Genomic DNA, 6,009 nt, shown 5'->3' with positions numbered 1-6,009 from the left:
TTGTTTCTTTTTGAAAATACATGTAATCGGGCTTCGACCCGACTTTGTAATTTCCTTTCATCAATGAATGAAATTTTCTTCTTTTCCTTCTTGTTTGTAATGCCGACCATTGCTGCGATGCGGAACCTTAGTCACTAACTTAAGCAAGTCGCCAACTTACGTAAGTCGATAGGACTTCGACAATTTGTGCAGCCCCGAAGGTAGAATGCGTCCCGACTTTAGGTCGGCTTCGGGTAGTCGAAGTTGTCAGTCGGGTCCATCTGTTGAGTCGGGAGCCGACCGAACCTGGTAAAGGTTAGGGAGTCGGACTTCGTAGATGCGTTTAGTCGGTCATTTGCGTCGCAATGTCGGGGAACGATAGTAAGTCGGGTCCCCACTCTCCTGCGTCGGGTCCTGTATCCTCCGACAGACGGTAGCAAGCCGAATATCGTTCAGCCGGCGAAAATCGATCGGCAAGTAGTGGGTGCGACTAAGGTCGCGTCGTGTGATAGACGGTGGTAAGCCGAATATCCCTCGACCGGCCGTAGCCTGGTCGGAAGTCGCGACAATAGTCGCGTGGGCTTTTAGCCTTTCTTCGGTCGGGGCCCGATCGGCCTGTCGGCCGATGGATTCTGCCCGAAAATTCGACCGTAGAAGGAGTATGAACTCCCGTCGCAACAGCTGCATCGGCCTTTGGGCGGATGTGTTGCCGAAAGTCGAAGGAGTGTAACTCCCGTTCATAAGAGTCCGTCGGCCCTTGTGAAGGTCCGACGAATCGTCGAAGGAGTGTTGACTCCCGTCATTGTAGATGCATCGGTCCGTGTAAGGGCCCGGTGTATCGTCGGTGCCAGGTCCACATCGATACGTCGGGGCTAAGCGCCGATTGCTAGTCGAAGAGTTAGAACTCCGATTTTTCAAACTGAACTTGTATTCCGATAATGGAGTTACAAAATTCACTGATAATACAGCTTCAAATTGTCGGCGTTCTAAGTTCGGGGAATGGGTTTCCCCTCAAGGGTCTCCAGCCGATAGGCTCTCGGCCCGAAGGTGTCTGCAACCTTGTAGGGTCCTTCCCAGTTGGGAGCCAGCTTCCCTTGGTCCAAGGGCTTCGACACTTCTGCCTTCCTCAAGACTAGGTCGCCAGGCCTGAAGAGCTTTGGTCTGACCTTGGCGTTGTAGTACCGGGACGACCCTCTGTCGGTACGAGGCCATTCGAATTTGAGCCTCGTCTCGCAGCTCGGGAGAGGAGGTCTAGGTCGACCCTCCGACTCTCGGAGTTGTCTGGCTCTTGGTACTGCTCGACCCTTGAAGAGGGTAGGCCGATCTCGAGCGGGATCATCGCCTCCGTCCCGTAGGCCAAGCTGAACGGCGACTCCCCGGTCGGGACGGGGGGGTCGTTCGGTAAGCCCACAGAACGGAGCCCAGCTCGTCGACCCAGAGACCTTTGGCTTCGTTCAGTCGGGTCTTGAGTCCATGGAGCAAGGTTCGGTTGGTCACCTCAACCTCACCGTTGGACTGTGGGTGCCCGACTGAAGTTAGTCGGTGGCGGATGTGGAACCTGGCGCAGAAGTCTCTGAAGTCTTGGTTGTCGAATTGCCGTCCGTTATCGGTGATGATGGTGTGTGGCAATCCGAACCTGAAGATGACGGACTTTTGGATGAAGTCCTCCATCTTCCGCTCGGTGATCTGCGCCAAGGGTTCGACTTCGACCCACTTCGTGAAGTAGTCGATGGCGACAACGATGAACTTCCTCTGGCCCGACGCCGGTGGGAATGGGCCGAGAATATCGACTCCCCACTGAGCGAAGGGCCACGGAGCGATAATGGGAGAGATTTGGCTGGCCGGTTGGTGCTGAATATTGGCATACTTTTGGCATGGCTCGCACCTTCGGACCAACTCTGCCGCATCCTTCTTCATGGTTGGCCAGTAGTAGCCTTGTCGCAAGACCTTGAAGGCTAAGGACTTGCCCCCCAAGTGATTCCCACAAATTCCTTCGTGAACCTCTCGGAGAGCGTAGTCGGCGTCGGATGGCCCCAAGCACCTGAGCAGAGGGAGGGAGAACGACCTTTTGTAGAGTCGGCCGTCCATGATCACATATTGCGACGCCGACCATCGGAGTCGCTTGGCCTCCGCGGGATCTTCGGGACTGATCCCGTCGGTCAGGTACTGGACGATCGGATCCATCCAACTTGGTTCGGACGTTAGCTGCTGCACCTCTTCGACCCGATCGATACTCGGCTGCTGGAGATTTTCGACGAACGTCCGGTCCCAAAGAGTCATAGGCCGACGTTGCCAATCCAGAGAGAGCATCGGCGCGGGCATTCTCCGTCCTGGGGATGTGGGAGATCTCGAAATACTCGAGGCGTGCCACGAGGTCCTTCACCTTCTGAAGATACTTGACCATGGTCGGATCTCGCGCCTCGAAGTCGCCCTTGACCTGCCCCACGATCAGCTGAGAGTCGGAGAATGCCCGGAGGCTGTCGATGCCCAGCTCCTTCGCCATCCTCAAGCCCGCGAGGAGTGCCTCGTATTCGGCTTGATTGTTGGAGGCCTTGAAGTCGAACCGGAGGGCGTATTCGACGACTACCCCATCCGAATTCGTGAGCAGGAGCCCGGCCCCGCTTCCCTGAGCGTTGGAGGCTCCGTCGATGTGGAGTACCCAGGTGGAGATCGGGTCTGGCTCAGAGACCGAATCTCGTCCCGGGCCTTCAACTCCCGACCCTAGGTCGGTCGTCGGGCATTCGGCGATGAAGTCGGCCAGGACCTGGGCCTTCAAGGCAGGCCTTGGCCGGTACTGAATGTCGAACTCGCTAAGCTTCATCGCCCACTTAGCGAGTCGTCCGGATGTGTCGGGTCGGCGCAGTATGGCCCTCAGGGGCCGGTTGGTGAGTACCACAATGGCGTGGGCCTGGAAGTATGGTCGAAGCCGTTGCGCGGAGACGGTCAGGGCGAAAATCATCTTTTCAGTCTCCGAGTATCTGGCTTCGGCACCGTGGAGCACTTTGCTGGTGTAGTAGACGGGCTGATGAGTCCGGCACTCGTTTTATCGAACAAGCACCGAACTGATCGCCTCGAAAGATGTGGCCAAGTAGAGATACAAGGTTTCCCCGACTTGCGGCTTTACGAGCAGCGGCGGGGAAGCCAAGTACCTTTTCAGGTCTTCGAAGGCCTGTTCGCACTCATCCGACCAAGAGAAGCCGTTCGCCTGACGCAGAGTCTTGAAGAACGGGAGGCACCTTTCAGCTGACCGGGAAATAAATCGGCTAAGAGCGACGATTCTTCCGTTCAGCTGTTGGACCTCCTTCTTGGTGTTCGGATGACGCATGTCGAGGATTGCCTTTATCTTCTCAGGGTTGGCCTCGATCCCTCTCTGAGAAACGAGGAATCCGAGGAACTTCCCTGAGGTCACCCCGAAAGCACATTTGGTCGGGTTGAGCTTCATTCGGTGTCGTCGAAGGGTGCAGAAGGTCTCCTCGAGATCCTGAACATGGTCCGGGATCTGCGTGCTCTTTACCAGCATGTCGTCCACGTACACTTCCATGTTACGCCCGATCTGGTCTTTAAAGACCTTATTGACGAGTCGCTGGTAGGTGGCGCCGGCGTTCTTCAATCCAAAGGGCATCACCCGATAACAGTAGAGGCCCTTGGGAGTTACGAACGCGGTGTGCTCCTCGTCTTCAGGCGCCATCCGGATCTGGTTGTACCCGATGAAGGCATCCATGAAGCTGAGCAGTCGAAATCCGGACGTCGCATCCACCAGCTGGTCGATCTTCGGAAGTGGGAAGCTATCCTTCGGGCAGGCTCGGTTGAGGTCGGTATAGTCGATGCAGATCCTCCACTTCCCGTTGGCTTTCTTGACCATGACGACATTGGCGAGCCAGTCGGGATACGTAGATTCCCGAATGAAGCCCGCTTCGAGTAGATTGTCCACTTCTTCGTCGATGGCCTTCTGCCTTTCTGGGGCGAAGGACCTTTTCTTCTGCCTCACCGGCTTCATCGTCGGGTCGATGTTGAGTCGGTGAGTAATTGTTTCTGGAGGGATGCCCGACATATCTGCTGCCGACCAAGCGAATATGTCGGCATTGGCCGTCAGCAGCTCCGCCAGTCGATGACGTTCGGTGTCGGGCAATTGAGACCCGACCCAAACTTTTCTGTCGGGATTTTCTCCAATCGGGATTGCCTCGAGCTGCTCGACGGGCGAACCCCGTTCTTCCTCCTCCCTTTGGTCCAGTTTGTCGATTGTCAGAGGATCCTTCGTCCCGTCGCTTTGAGCGGAGATTTGGAAGCATCGGCGAGCGAGCTGTTGATCTCCGCGCATCTCCCCGACTCCGTTCTTGGTCGGAAATCGAACAAGGAGATGGTACGTCGAGACGATCGCCTTGAGGACGTTCAATCCGGGTCGTCCGAGTATGGCGTTGTAGGCCGAAGGAACTTGGGCGACCGCGAAAGTGAGGGAGACCATGCTTTGCCGTGGTTCGGTGCCGACCGTCACGGGCAGGATAATTTCTCCCTCTGTCGTGACGGTGTCTCCGACAAAGCCGATCAGGGGCACAGGGATCCTCCTAAGTCGGTCAGTTGACAGTCGCATTCGGGAGAAGGTCGAGTAAAACAAAACATTTGTCGAACTTCCATTATCAACAAAAATTCGTTTTACATCATAATTGGCTATTGTCGCCGACACAACAACAGCATCGTCGTGGGGAGTCTGGATGCCCCGAACGTCGTCTTCTGTGAAGGTGATTACGTCGTCCGGGCGTGGCCTTTTCGTCGGCTCCCCCCTGCTGACGTCCCCGGTCCCAGCCGCTTGGAGATCATGCTGATGACTCCGGCCGTCGGCTGGTTAGTCGGCGCCTCTTCAGTCGGCTGGGGGCGTCGTTCGGCAATCGGTTGGGTCGGCGGACCCTTCCAGAATTTGCCGAGATACCCCCGGCGGATGAGATTTTCAATCTCGTCCTTCAACTGGATGCACCGCTCGGTGTCGTGGCCGTGGCTCCGATGGAACCGGCAGTACTTCCGATGGTCGAGACCCTTTGCCTTCAGAGGCGGAGGCCGTCGCAGGTATTCTTCTCCCTCGATCTCCATCAGGATCTGCGCACGGGGAGCGGAGAGAGGAGTGTAGGAGTCATACCTGAGACGCACCGGCCTCGGAGTCTGCAGACAGGGCGATTTTTGGATCTGTCGGGGTGGAGAAAGCCGACTATCGGTCGGGGGCCGGCTTGGTTCGGCGGGCTCCCGACCTTTTCTCCGCTTCTCCTTCGGGCCTCTGGGCTCGGCCAAGCGTTGGTCGGACGCTCCTTCGTCCGCGCGCATATACTTGTATGCGCGCTCCAGTAGCTCGGCATACGTTCGGGGGAGGGTCTTGTCCAGAGAATAGGTAAATCGGGACGACCTCAGGTCCCGCTTCATGGCTGAAACAGCCATGTCTTCGTTGAGGTCCCGGACCTCGAGCGTGGCCGCGTTGAATCGCGCCACGAAGTGTCGGAGCGTCTCGTTTTCTCCCTGCTTGAGGGAGAAAAGGCTGTCCGACGTTCGCGGTGGCTTCCGACTGGTGCTGAAATGGGCCATGAACGAGTGCTCGAGCTGCGCAAAGGAATGGATACTGCCCGATCGAAGACCGGAGTACCAAGCCCTGGCAGCCTTGCGGAGCGTAGCGGGGAAGCCGATGCAGAAAAGAGCGTCGGTTGCCCCTTGAATCGTCATGAGAGCTTTGTAGCTCTCGAGGTGGTCGACTGGGTCGGTGGAGCCGTCGTATGGCTCCACGTGCGGCATCTTGAACCGACTGGAAATCGGTTCGTCGAGGACCAGTCGGGAGAGAGGTTGGGCGGTCTGAAAGTCGACGTCATTCGAAGACCTCTGACCGTCCATCTGCAGTTGGGCGAGTCGGCGGTCGATTTCCTCGAACCGTCGCTCGTAGTCGTCCGCTCGTCGATGCTGGGAGACCCCAGGGGTGGAGCCTCCGGAAGATTCTGAAAAGGAGGCCGACGGTGTGCGCGGCCGCTTCTCCTTCCTTGCCCGTTCCAACGGGGAGGG

This window comes from Elaeis guineensis, chromosome 3, assembly GCF_000442705.2.
Source record: "Elaeis guineensis isolate ETL-2024a chromosome 3, EG11, whole genome shotgun sequence".
Classification (NCBI taxonomy): Eukaryota; Viridiplantae; Streptophyta; class Magnoliopsida; order Arecales; family Arecaceae; genus Elaeis; species Elaeis guineensis.
The sequence above is the reverse complement of the archived record's forward strand: the minus strand, read 5'-3'. Positions refer to the sequence as shown.